This window comes from Aquarana catesbeiana, linkage group LG04 (assembly GCF_042186555.1).
Source record: "Aquarana catesbeiana isolate 2022-GZ linkage group LG04, ASM4218655v1, whole genome shotgun sequence".
NCBI classification, from domain to species: Eukaryota; Metazoa; Chordata; class Amphibia; order Anura; family Ranidae; genus Aquarana; species Aquarana catesbeiana.
In genome coordinates this window covers 303,379,267-303,393,529 of record NC_133327.1, presented here as the reverse complement: position 1 = coordinate 303,393,529, position 14,263 = coordinate 303,379,267, and the positions used below count along the sequence as shown (strand labels likewise).

General features: G+C 42.2%; 1 protein-coding gene and 1 pseudogene across 1 annotated transcript in view; both read left to right on the top strand.

Moving 5' to 3' along the window:
- The window catches only part of LMBRD1 (LMBR1 domain containing 1), a 393,083-nt gene that overhangs the window by 228,990 nt on the left and 149,830 nt on the right, over positions 1 to 14,263 (top strand). The window lies entirely within an intron of this gene.
- Positions 794 to 898, top strand: LOC141141953 (U2 spliceosomal RNA; annotated as a pseudogene).

Below are 14,263 nucleotides of genomic sequence, written 5' to 3'. Positions count from 1 at the left end.
CGTACCTTAATGCAAGGAAAACATTAAGGTAAAAAATGTTTAGGCTTTAGAATCACTTTAACGGTCTGCTGTGTTGATCCACCCTCTATGTGCTGACAAGTAACTCTTGCATAAGATATTGTTTGAATACAAGAATTATGTTTATTATTATTTGGAATTTTGGTGTGCTTTGTGTATTTCTTGCAGATCTGTGCAGTAAGCCAGCATGAAACTTTGTGTTTGTACAGGAGATTTCTGTAATAAAGACCGACCACTGTGGCGCTCTCTTTGCGCGCACAGTGACTGATCTGGTATTTTCTGCTTAGTAGGTGGGCCTGCTTGGTCACGTTCACAGGTAATATATGGGTTTGCTAAGGCATTTGGTGCACACAAATTGATTATATAAGTACAGTAGGTGACCGCGTTATTGTGTCAATCTCGCCGCTGTTATCGGTGAGATTGGCACTTTGCGAGCCCCGTTGTGGGAGCCAGCGCCGAGCTGGCTCGCTAATCGGGACAGGAAAAATTAGTTTTTTTTTCCTTTCCCAATGAGCGAAAAGAATTGCTGACATGCGTTTGGCATGAATCATGAGGGGGAACTCCACGCCAAATTTTAAATAAAAAACTGGCATGGGTTCCCCTCTGGGAGCATACCAAATTTATTTAAATAAAGATTTTTTTTTTGCCCAACTTTCAGCTTTAAAGTTGGTTAACCATAAATGTAATGCATACAAGCTACATACATGTGCTAACAAATGTCTAAAGAACTGAGCTCCTACCCTCTTGCAGAGTCCACCATATCTCCAAGTGGGTTATTGCTTCTCGGCCGTTTGGCTAAGATCAAGTGTTGTATCTGTTCTTATGAGTTTCCAGAGGAGGCGCTGTGCTACTCTCAAAGGGGAGAGCCAGCAAATCCAATGGTGTTATAGTGCCTGGAAAGGCTGTTTCAGCAGGGACTATGCCAAGCTGCCCGACAGATACTGGGGGCTGGCCGATGGTTGAGTCTGAGCCGTCCGGAAGGGTGCTCCTGGTGAGAATGGGTGCTGCATCTCGGTCTGGCCAGAGGGTCGGTTCCCTGGCCTTCTATTCCCCGAATGTAATTAGGAAGGAGTGATGGGAGCGACGACCCCCCAACCCCCTCCCCCATTCTATCATTGATCCCTGAACTTCATGCCTTTCTGCCTGGAGTGGGGGCTGCTGTGGTCTGGGTCATTGGTCAGGGTTGGTCCTGAAAGCCTATGGAGTATGTGCCCCTGGAGTGGCAGTCCAGGGGTGCCAAAAAATCACTGTGAGTGAGGGTCACTTTGATTTGAGGCACCACGGTCACTGCACCATATGACACGCTTTTTAGAACCTGCCTCTTGGGCCAGGCCTTTTGGCTAGGACCAGAGGAATTTTTTTATTCCTGGCCGGAGGGCCTGGTCATTGTTTACACAATGGCCACCTTTTCACTCTCCTCTTCACTTATTCCTTCCCCACTTTATTTTATTTATTGCCTACGTTTGTCACTTTTTGTATTTTTGTGTTGTACACGGTTTGTTGCACTGTGTGATGAGTAGGGTTGCAGGTCCTCGGGCCTGCCCTGAAAGTCTTGGGAGGGGATTGACATGGCCTTTTGGCTTGGTTCGCCCTCTCTCATGGGGTCTCCCTTCGGGGGAGCCCCACCTAGTACTTGGGTGGGTCTGTTTTGGCAGGCCCTCCAGAAAACGGGGTCCGTTTGGTCTCGGCCAGGTGGACTAAGTGTAAGTACCCTTGTCCCCGTATGGAGCCTAACGCCCCGGGGGATTCAGGGCAAGGCCCTCTGATTTTAGAGGGCTTGTGTACCCGTTGCACTTTTTTATGTTTCACTCTTTGTGTCTGCACATTTTTTTGGCACCGGGTGAAGTTTTTGGGTGTGTTTGCACGCCATAGGCTTTCAAAAAAAATAAAAAAGCGGGTTACCTTATTACTGTATAGGACCACTACTATGCACATTTATCCACAATTTTGAAAAAAAAATAGTTTGAACCGTCCTTAAGGGGAGATAAAGTGTAGTACATTTTTATTAACTGTGCAAACATTGCAAGCAGTGCACGTAAAGGTGAAAAAAAGACTCTAATTTTAATATGACTTCATAACTTCACTAGGTGGTACAGTGCCAAAGTTGTTTCCCTTTCTTTTCCTATTGTCACCACATCATTATGTTTTCGTTGCTTTAAAAATGCTCTTATAATATGAACTGGTGTTCTAAAAAGTCAAGCCCCAGTGCTTACTGCTTCAATCAAAGATTACTTAAAACCTATAAAAAAGGAAACCAATAAAAAACGCAGGTTATTTATTCAGACCTAACTGGCCACAGTGATAAAACCGTAACCAAAAATAGACTCTGCTTCCACTTTGGCCTACTATAAAAAATATAGGTTAGCAAAGTTGGTTGTTTTTGCAACTAATTACATTTTCTACTATGAAAACATATGTAGTGCAAATATGCCATAATATGTCTGGAGACATAAATATCTCTTACATTGAGTGCAATTTTATATACAATATTTATTCAGTGGATAACAATGGATTCTGAAATTGATTTTATAGGCATCTATAGATCATTAACCGGTTCAATACAGGGCAATTTCACCCCCTTCCTTCCCTGGCCAATTTTTAGTTTTCAGCGCTGTCGCACTTTATACGTCAATTGCGCGGTCGTGCGACGTTGTACCCAAAAAAAATTTACGTCCTTTTTTTCACCACAAATAGAGCTTTTTTTTGGTGGTATTTGATCGCCTCTGCGGTTTTTATTTTTTGCGCTATAAACAAAAGAAGAGCGACAATTTTGAAAAAAACACAATATTTTTTACTTTTTGCTATAATAAATATCCCAATTTTTTTTTAAAAAAACACGTTTTTTCCTCAGTTTTGGCCGATACGTATTCTTCTACATATTTTTGGTAAAAAAAAATCGCAATAAGCGTATATTGATTGGTTTGCGCAAAAGTTATAGCGTCTACAAAATACGGGATAGATTTATGGCATTTTTTTAAAAAAAGTATTTTTTTAGCGGCGATCGCAATTTTTTTTGGTGACTGCGACATTATGGCGGACACATCGGACACTTTTGACACATTTTTGGGACCAATCACATTTATACAGCGATCAATGCTATAAAATTGCATTGATTACTGTGTAAATGTGACAGGCAGTGAAGGGGTTAACCACTAGGGGGCGGGGTTAAGTATGTTTCCTAGGGAATGATTCTAACTGAAGAGGGAGGGGACGCACTAGGGGAGGAGACCGATCAGTGTTCCTCCGTTCTGGGAACACAGATCGCTCTCCTCAGAGCTGACAGGCTGTGGATCTGTGTGTTTACACACACAGATCCATATGCCGGCCCGGTTAACGGGCAATCGCGGGTGCCCGGCGGACATCGCGGCCGCTGGGCACACGCACCGGGTCCTGAGGAACGCGGCGGGTGCGCGCACGCCCCCTAGACGGCCGGGAATCCCAGGACGTCATATGACGTCCACCCAGGATGGGAGATCCCATCTGTGGACGTCATATGACTATACGCGGGTATTGAAGTGGTTAATTGTGCATTTCCTAAAATGGTGAACCTAGAATTGTTTGTTTTTTTTCTAATTTTCTCTAATTAGCTACTCTACCCAACTTACGAAACCTTATCTTTCATTTTTCAAGCCACTAATGCTTGAAGTTTAAGCTTATTTTTCTAACTTTTTTCATTTTTTTTCTGCAGTTTTCATTTTTTGTCTTTATAACAGATACTTCTTAGTTTTATATAGGAGGCTTTTAGTGGTGTATGTAAACTGGTACTCTCTTTTATGCAGTATTTGCGACTTCTGATCTGAAGAATAAGTCCACCAGTATGATTTATTCTTTAGTAGAAGGGTCACCACCCCCAGAATGTTTGAAGGTCTGTGACAGCTCATGCTCTACACTTAAAGGATAAGTTCACTTAAAAAAAATCTGCATTTTTAAATTTTTTTTTAAGGTAAAAAAGGTTGCATGTATTATTTTTTGTTGCAGGAGTCTGTAAAGTATTACACCAGCGATCAGCAGATCGCTGATGCCATGCAGGTCTCCTGCACTCTGTCATTGTATCTTCTTGCTCGTCCATCTCGTAGGGGTAAGCCGATACTCCTTGACAGGAAGACTCAATGATCTACCACATCGTTCCACAGCATCGTGGTGGTTCATTGATAACTACAAGCCGACAGCCGCTAAGGATGTCAGGACTTGTAGTTCATTCAGACACACAGAGCTATGTGTTTGAATGATGTGGACGTGTGAGCTAGTATGGGGAACTTATCCCCATATTGCTGCCACAGTGCCACGGGGGGGGGCTTTAGTGGGTGGCAGCTGCAACACTGGGAACATGTTACATGTAACCTTTTCCCAAGGCCAGATTACCAATGTCCCCAGCCTACTTGCATTCTCTATGGATTTTATTTGCAAAATATGGTAGAGGAAAAAGGTCCTAAACAGGTGTAAATATTTGCGAAAGAAAAAAATGTGGACTCGCGCTTAGCAAATAAATAAATGTGTGACTGAGGAGTGCCACACAGTGCAGTGTATACATAAATATAATTATGCCAAACTGTACCATGTACAATGTGAAAAATTGTAACGGGAACACATAAATCTCTCTAGTAAACAGTGCAATAATACAAACAGTGCAATCAAAACTTCAGATAAAATCCATGGGTAATAAATAAAACAGAAAATAAATCATAAAGGTCCATATGGGAGAAACCCAAAAGGTGATGTACAGTCCTAGGTGATTCAAAATAAGGTAGAATCATGAATGTGTGGGTCCACCACCAAAAGAAAGGGGAGCCTGGCCGCTTACCGGAACCCCATGACCCCCCGTTACAGAGGGTCTAAATGGGCATTGAGATCCTGCTAGTCTGGAACTCCCACGAATGAGGATGGAACTTGGAAGGGCGTCAAGGACTGTGATGAAAATGGACGAATCCCCAAGGAGACTCAGCTCTCAGCATTATGTAGTCATCATAGGAAAAGAAAAAGGGAGGGCTCCCATAGTGTAAAATCAAAGGTGGTTTATTAAAGTAAAAAAAACATAAACACTCACATGTAGGTATAAAATCGTCATCAATAAAAGAACAACCTGTGGCACCGGCCGGATGGCCACAGGTAGCCCGTCCTGCTGGGTATACAGCGACAGTGGGAGGTGGCGCGATGAAGCCGCTCAGCCCTACGCTGCGTTTCGCAATAAGTTTGCGTCTTCCAGGGTGTAAATATTTGCTTGGTGAAACGACACATCCAAAACTACATTCAGGACAAATACAATTTTGGACGGACACTTTTAAATAAAAAATAATCTTATATTTTAGGCTGATATATACCACTCAGCCAAACATCTTTTTTTAATATTAAAGCTGGACTCTGGGAATTACCCAAAATTACCCTTGCAGTATCCCCCCTCAGTACCAGGGGCCCACTGCAAGTGTAATTTTTGTGTAATTCATGGAGTCGGCCTTAAGCTAGATTGGGCATTAACACTACTGTATAATCTGTAAATGTTGCTAAATCAAGAAAGGAGACCAAACCTTTTTTAGGTACATCTGTTATGGAAGAGAAAAAAAATGCCATGGGATCACTAAAATGAAAACTGGGTGTAGCAAACGGTTTAAACAATTACTTTCGTTCAGTCTTTACAGAAATACATATCACTAACAAAAACAAGTTGGGGGATCATATTAGCGCCACTCTGCATCTCCTTGTGTCCTTTCCTTAGGGGTGATTCAGATTTTCCAAGAACAAAGGTATTAGCAACAAGTACTGTAGAGTCATGTTTTAGGAGCAGGGCCTATCATTGGTGTCCAATAAATGGGTCGTCAGTGCAGGCTCCATATGCATATATAGGTAGAATAGTACCAGTTAGAGAAGAAGCATTTCTATTGTGCTGAGGGAGGGTCCATAAATAATGAGGAAGAAAAAGAATGATGGGGAATGGGGAAAAAAGAATAAGGGTGAGAGAGGAAGTAGTGGGAGATACAGAATATAACACACATATACAGAAGTTAATCGTACATTAGAGTATTCCCAATATCTATAGCTGTTCATAGGATGATAAAGGGGGGTGCTTAGGTCAGAGTATCAAAGTCAGCGCTGTCCTGAAAGAGTATCCAGCTGGTCGAAAATTGTGGGTATTTGTCCTAAAATTGTGCCATTATTTCTTCCATCCACATCAAGACCTTTAATTATTCGATCCATTCCATCGCAGTTGGGGGGAGCATAGTTGATTTCCAATGTTTGGGTAATACAGCTCTTGCTGCTCTAATAAAGAACAGGAGGTCCTTCTTTATTAAAGATATGGGACAGAGGATCATAGGTAAGAGATATCTGATTGTGTTAGGAAGTACAGTTGAGGTCACATGTATAGTTGCATTCCTGAGCTATGCTAGCTGTGAGGAGTATGTGTTAGAATGCAGGTCTTTAAAATAGCCTCCTCCTGAAAGAGTGCATTCAAGTTCTTTCTCCCATTGTAAGAAATATGACGGGGTCAAGGAATAAATAGTGCATAAGGGAGGGCCATACAAAGTTGATACTGAATATGATGGGATCTTTGATATAAAGATGATTTTCAAAGGAGAGTTGGGCAATGTAGATCTCCCTGGTGATATAGGTGGAGTAGAAGTTCCAAAGTTGAACAGGGATGGGTTCTGACAGAATGCCATTAATCCTCACGCACACTGAGGGGGAGTCATATATGACCATGATTTTCAAAAGGGAAAGAGTAATGACTTTAAGGGCCTTAACTATAGCCTTTTATGTATATACCAAACCTTGGGTAGGACAAGAGATCTTGGCTACGAATGTGCATATGGATCTAGCAAAAAAGATCTTTATGAAGTAGATAAGATTGGTCTAAGAGACTGGAATTTCTTATTGTGATCTGGTAAACAGGTGATCTACCTCCATCCCTTTTGTCAAATACATAACAAAGTTACATTGCCCATCGGGCTCTAGCAAGACGCCAACAACAAAATAGGTTAAAATTAACTTAACAGTTTACTGATGCAAAATATATTGTTAAAAAAACAAACGTTTTTATTACATGCATAGGAGACTTCTTAAAATATATTTTGCCTTTTGCCTTTTGCTGTCACTTTTTAAATAGATTTTTTTTTTCCTGGTTTCATCAGTCTATCAATTAAGGGGTGTGGTTAATTGCTCACAGGTGCCTATTTAACTGGTTGTAGGACTTAGTCTGAGCGTGCTCAGTCTGAAGCTGTGGAGCTTGGTGTAAGTGGAGCTGGATTAAGTGGGAGTTAAAAACAAGAGTTTAAAACAGGAGGTTATAACAGGGGTCATAGTACCTGTGTAGTGTGAGTATCTGAGTGTTGTCTGAGTAGTGTGTGTGGATTGTTAGTACTTGTGTATTGTGTACCTGTGTATTGTCGTGTACCTGTGTATTGTCTTTAGTATTAGTGCCAGGAAGCTAGCTGTTAGGTAATTTGGACAGGGTAAAATCCCCAAATCCTCACTAAATTTAATAGGTACGATGCCCGGCGGGTGTGGAGAGGCGACTCTTTGTACATCTTGCCGCATGTATGTGTTCCTTGATCATCCGATCGAGGGCGAATACTGCTGTGCAAAATGTAAGCACATTGTTTCCCTGGAAGCCCAGGTTCTGAATCTGGGGAAGCAACTGTCAGCACTGAGAAGTCCCTCCATACTAAAGGTGAGCCAGGAACGTACACAGCAGGTGCCGGCCGGGGCCAGCACAGAGGCGGGTGGAGACAAAGAGGTGCAGGCACTAGCAAAGAGTAGATGGGTGACAGTCAGGAGGGGTAGAGGGGGAAGTGCCAGAGAGGCCGATCAAGGACTGGTGCATCCCAATAAGTACGCTCCATTGAGTGACATTGGTGTAACCAGTCAGGGACCAGCACTGCTGGAGATGAGGGACTCTCCTAGCTGCCAGGGGAAGAACTCCTCCAGTGAGAGTGGGGGGGCAGCAAAGGGAAAGGAAAGACAGATTCTGGTGGTAGGGGACTCAATTCTTAGAAGGACAGAGAGGGCAATCTGTAACCAAGACCTGAAGCGCCAAACAGTATGTTGTCTACCGGGCGCTCGGGTTCGGCACATCACGGTTCTTGTGGACAGATTACTGGGAGGGGCTGGGGAAGACCCGGCTGTCATGGTGCACATTGGCACCAATGACAAAGTCAGAGGCAGATGGAGTGTCCTAAAGAACGATTTTAGGGACTTAGGAGCTAAATTGAGGAAAAGGACCTCCAAGGTAGTGTTCTCAGGAATACTACCGGTACATCGAGCCACACCAGAAAGGCAGAGGGAGATTAGGGAAGTAAACAAGTGGCTGAAGAGCTGGTGTAGTAAGGAGGGGTTTGGGTTCCTGGAGGACTGGGCCGACTTCTCAGTCGGTAACCGGTACTATAGAAGGGACGGACTGCACCTAAATGAGGAGGGTGCAGATCTGCTGGGAATGAAGATGGCCAAAAAGTTAGAGGGGTTTTTAAACTAGGCGATGGGGGGGAGGGTCCAGAGACAGTGATAGCCAGCGCGGAAGATATTCCAGAGGGTAGTATTGGGGGCATTAGTGGTAGGTTAACCAAAGCACAAAAACACAAGGTGAGTATAGTATCAAGTCCTAGTTGCAATCTTGAAACACCCAATACGAGGATAATATGCGACCGGTCTAAACTATGTGGCATGTTCACCAATGCCAGGAGCATGGCGGACAAGATGGGTGAACTAGAGATACTGTTGTACAAGGAGGATTTGGATTTTGTGGGAATTTCAGAGACCTGGTTCAACAGCTCTCATGATTGGCTGGCAAACATTCAAGGGTATACCCTATACCGCAAGGATAGAGAGGGTAAAAAAGGGGGAGGGTTATGCATATATATCAAGAATAATGTACAAGTGAATGTGAGAGATGACATCACTGAGGGGGCTAGGGAGGAGGTGGAATCTTTATGGGTAGAGCTCCAAAGGGATGAAGCTAAGGGGAAAATAATACTGGGAGTATGCTATAGGCCCCCTAACCTGAGGGAGGAAGTGGAGACGGATCTCCTATCACAAATTGGATTAGCAGCAAGGATGGGAAGTGTTATCATAATGGGGGATTTTAATTATCCAGACATAGACTGGGCGGAGGGAACCGCACATTCATTTAAGGCTCGCCAGTTCCTTAGTGTCTTGCAGGACAATTTTATGGGTCAGATGGTAGACGCACCAACTAGAAATAAAACATTACTAGATCTACTGATTACCAACAATACAGACCTGATAACAGATGTGGAAATACGGGGCAATTTAGGTAACAGCGATCACAGGTCAATTAGTTTCAGTATAAATCATACAAATAGGAAACATGAAGGGAACACAAAGACACTGAATTTCAAAAGAGCCAACTTCCCTAAACTACAAACCTTGCTAAAAGGCATAAATTGGGATAAAATATTAGGAACAAAGAATACGGAGGAGAGATGGGTTTGCTTTAAGAGCATATTAAATAAGGGCATTAGCCAATGTATCCCATTGGGTAATAAATTTAAAAGAGCGAACAAACATCCTGGATGGCTTAACTCCAATGTAAAAATGCATATAAAAGCAAAGGAGAAGGCCTTCAAAAAATACCAGGTTGAGGGATCATCCTCAGCATTCAGAATTTATAAAGAATGCAATAAGAAATGTAAGGGTGCAATTAGGTTGGCTAAGATAGAACATGAAAGACACATAGCGGAGGAGAGCAAAAAAAATCCCAAGAAATTATTTAAGTATGTAAACAGTAAAAAAGGGAGGACAGACCATATTGGCCCCATAAAGAATGAGGAAGGACATCTGGTTACAAAGGATGGGGAGATGGCAAAGGTATTAAATTTATTCTCCTCAGTCTTCACGAGGGAATCGGGGGGCTTCAGTAACCAAAACTGCAGTGTTTATCCTCATGACACAACACAGGAAGCACCTACATGGTTAACAGAGGACTGAATTAAAATTAGACTTGAGAAACTTAACATTAATAAATCACCGGGACCAGATGGCTTGCATCCGAGGGTACTTGGGGAACTCAGTCAGGTGATTGCCAGACCGTTGTTCCTAACTTTTACAGACAGTCTATTGACTGGAATGGTACCAGCTGATTGGAGAAAAGCCAATGTAGCACCAATATTTAAAAAGGGCCCAAAAAACATCCCTTCGAATTACAGACCAGTTAGCCTAACATCAATAGTATGTAAACTCTTGGAGGGGATGATAAGGGACTATATACAAGATTTTAGTAATAAGAATGATATCATTAGCAGTAATCAGCATGGATTCATGAAGAATCGTTCTTGCCAAACCAATCTATTAACCTTCTATGAGGAGGTGAGTTGCCATCTAGATAAAGGAAGGCCCGTAGACATGGTGTATCTGGATTTTGCGAAAGCATTTGACACAGTTCCCCATAAACGTTTACTGTACAAAATAAGGTGCGTTGGCATGGACCATAGGGTGAGTACATAGATTGAAAACTGGCTACAAGGGCGTGTTCAGAGGGTGGTGATAAATGGGGAGTACTCAGAATGGTCAGGGGTGGGTAGTGGGGTTCCCCAGGGTTCTGTGCTGGGACCAATCCTATTTAATTTGTTCATAAACGACCTGGAGGATGGGATAAACAGTTCAATCTCTGTATTTGCAGACGATACTAAGCTAAGCAGGGCAATAACTTCTCCGCAGGATGTGGAAATCTTGCAAAAAGACCTGAACAAATTAATGGGGTGGGCGACTACATGGCAAATGAGGTTCAATGTAGAAAAATGTAAAATAATGCATTTGGGTGGCAAAAATATGAATGCAATCTATACACTGGGGGGAGAACCTCTGGGGGAATCTAGGATGGAAAAGGACCTGGGGGTCCTAGTGGATGATAGGCTCAGCAATGGCATGCAATGCCAAGCTGCTGCTAATAAAGCAAACAGAATATTAGCATGCATTAAAAGGGGGATCAACTGCAGAGATAAAACGATAATTCTCCCGCTTTACAAGACTCTGGTCCGGCCGCACCTGGAGTATGCTGTCCAGTTCTGGGCACCAGTCCTCAGGAGGGACGTACTGGAAATGGAGCGAGTACAAAGAAGGGCAACAAAGCTAATAAAGGGTCTGGAGGATCTTAGTTATGAGGAAAGGTTGCAAGCACTGAACTTATTCTCTCTGGAGAAGAGACGCTTGAGAGGGGATATGATTTCAGTTTACAAATACTGTACTGGTGACCCCACAATAGGGATAAAACTTTTTCGCAGAAGAGAGTTTAATAAGACTCGTGGCCACTCATTACAATTAGAAGAAAAGAGGTTTAACCTTAAACTACGTAGAGGGTTCTTTACTGTAAGAGCGGCAAGGATGTGGAATTCCCTTCCAAAGGCGGTGGTCTCAACGGGGAGCATTGATAGCTTCAAGAAACTATTAGATAATCACCTGAATGACCGCAATATACAGGGATATGTAATGTAATACTGACACATAATCGCACACATAGGTTGGACTTGATGGACTTGTGTCTTTTTTCAACCTCACCTACTATGTAACTATGTAACATAAAGCTGGTTTATTATGTTTAATATTTGCTACGAAAATGATGACATCACATGAGCTGGGGGGGGAGACTCCAACAAACAGGGTAATTGTGGCACTGGATGGAATGGCTAGATGACCCCAGGAACTAGCGGTGGACCCATAGATAGTAGTAGGATCTGAGAAAGTATGTCTATTTATACATTCATAATAATAGAGAATACTCAAAGGTATTAGGACATGTGGAACCGGTATCTCAACAAAAATGCTGTGACTATGCCTGGGAGGCCATAGAATGAACAACATGCCACAGAAACGGGCCACATATATTGAAATTCAAAATCATCAGTGTTTAAGTGGCACCATAAAAAGAAGATAAAGATGGTCCTATAGATTTAACCATGCCAATTGTTAGATTACAAAAAAGCTCAACCCAATAGTTCAATTAGTGACCCAAACATTAAATGTAAGCAAAGTAATATGGATCTATTGAAGTAATCCCCCACCCACCACACACACACTCTCCATACATTGTATGATACTATATGTAATACACACCTCTTGTAATAAATTAACCATGCGCCCCAATCCTGACAGACCACATCATCTGTGTCCACTATTTGTAGGCCCAGAGAGACCCCCATAGAGTGCCGCTTATAAAGGCGCCAAATCAAAAACAGCAGCTGTAGCTGTGCATTCAAAATGGTATCTGAAAGGCACACTTCACTCTGTAGTGCTATGACCTTACGCATCAAGACAAGCATGTGACGTCACTAAGCTGTGCACATGTATAAGCTGGCGACTTGTCATGACAGCAATGTGTCTCAACAACATATCTCATATCTAGGCATGCACCTCATGCGTTCGATTCAGGATGTCTTCCAAGCCAACTTTCTACCCCAGTGTACAAAATTAAGCAAGAGATGGTCTTCCACTTCCTCCCCAAATATTATATCTTCTCCAAACCCTCCCCATTAAGATCCAGAAGGCCTTTCTTGGATTCAAAGTGAATTTATGAATTTCCTGTGGGCAGAGATATTGCACAGAATACGTTGAACACTTTTTTGATAAGGCCCAAGTTGAGAGGTGCGCTAGATTTTTCTGATCCACTTAAATATCATCTTGCAATACACATGGCCAAGATTTTAGAGTGGAGTTCTCAAAGCAAAAAAAACTATTGGATTAATTTAGAACAAGCTGGTACTGATATTATGCTCACATGTCTACCTTTGTTGAAAGACTGGGTTCCCCAATCTTCTGTTTACTGTCACCCCTTGATTGGTAGTACCCTGAAAATTCTTCAGTCCAAGACCAACCTGATTTTAAATTTCCACCAGCCTTCAATAACTTTATCTGGAACATCAAATTCCCACCATAAATCATGAATAGAATGTTTCAGTCATTCCTAGTTAACAGGAAGGCTCGATAGAAAATGTTTCAATCTCCATGACCCAAGAAATACACAGTGACTCACTCCCTATATCACTGTGGAGCGCTTTTTAAATCCAGAACATTCTCGTTGAATCATGGAGAGGCCTTCATGTTTCACAGACTGCCAAGAAATAAGTTCTGAATCCTCTCCAGGCCATTGCCATCTCTACAAATCTTATACAATACTTACTCATCCCACTCATTGGAACCCTCCATGATATCTGAATAAATGAGAGGAAGACTTCCAGACTAGATTCTCGGATCAACAAAAATCACATATTTATTTCCACATTGTATTTCGATTGTGTCTATCCCGCTCCTATTGTAATAATATAAAAAGATGAAGGTGGCGCTGCTATTCAACTGAAGCACGACCCTCAGGAGTGAATCACAATCCACTTCATTGAGTGAGAAAATACATTGCAAGTTAAACCAAAGTAGTGTGTGTTTAAACACTAAAAAAAAACCTCAATAGCAGGTGACTTTAAAGTGCAATGTGCTATTATATGATCATCATGTGCATAATGCAACATACCATGTGCCAAAAAGTGTATGTATATAAACCAATGCACAAGCCATAAGAAGTGCCAGCTGTGATTGAATAGAAGAATTCCCTTAGGCAATTATTTAAAAATTTAAACACAATAAAAATATAATTAATCATCAAAAGGATAAAAAAGGAAAAAAGCTAAAAAAAAAAAAGCAAAAATAAAAAAAATAAAGGATGTCCTCATGTGACTGTTACAACATTATAAAATGGTTCAGTCTTTAGTTTAAATATGTCCAATGTTCCCAAGTGCTTAGTGCATACCTTTTTTCGTGACTTCCAGTGCAACAGATTGATGAAGTGACAGTGCTACTTCCCTTTGGTTCCACACTCACCAGATCTTTGTACCCCTGCAGGAGTAAAGCGCATATAATCAGGTTAACCTTTGATGCCAATATCCGAACCAATCACCTCATCCTTGGTGCGCCAAACTGCAGGTTATCCTCATGCAAGTGGACATAAAAGATGGGTGCTCATAGTGTGACTCCGCGTAAAAAGTTTTATTTGCCAAACATTTAAAAGCAATTTATAAAAAAGGGCAAAACCTATGCATGACTGAAAAATGGAACATAGTGGAAGCCGACCAAGCTGGCGTGCGTTCCACAGACCGGAAGTGACGGGGGTGCGTATTAGGCTCCGCCTTGCGCGTTTCATCACAGCACGTCCTCTGAGGCGGTGCCATCTTGGTACACATCACGTCATATATAGTGCACGGTGGTCCTGGGTCAACCCCTTTTAATTAGGTGTATAATATTTGTGGAGCAGGCAATC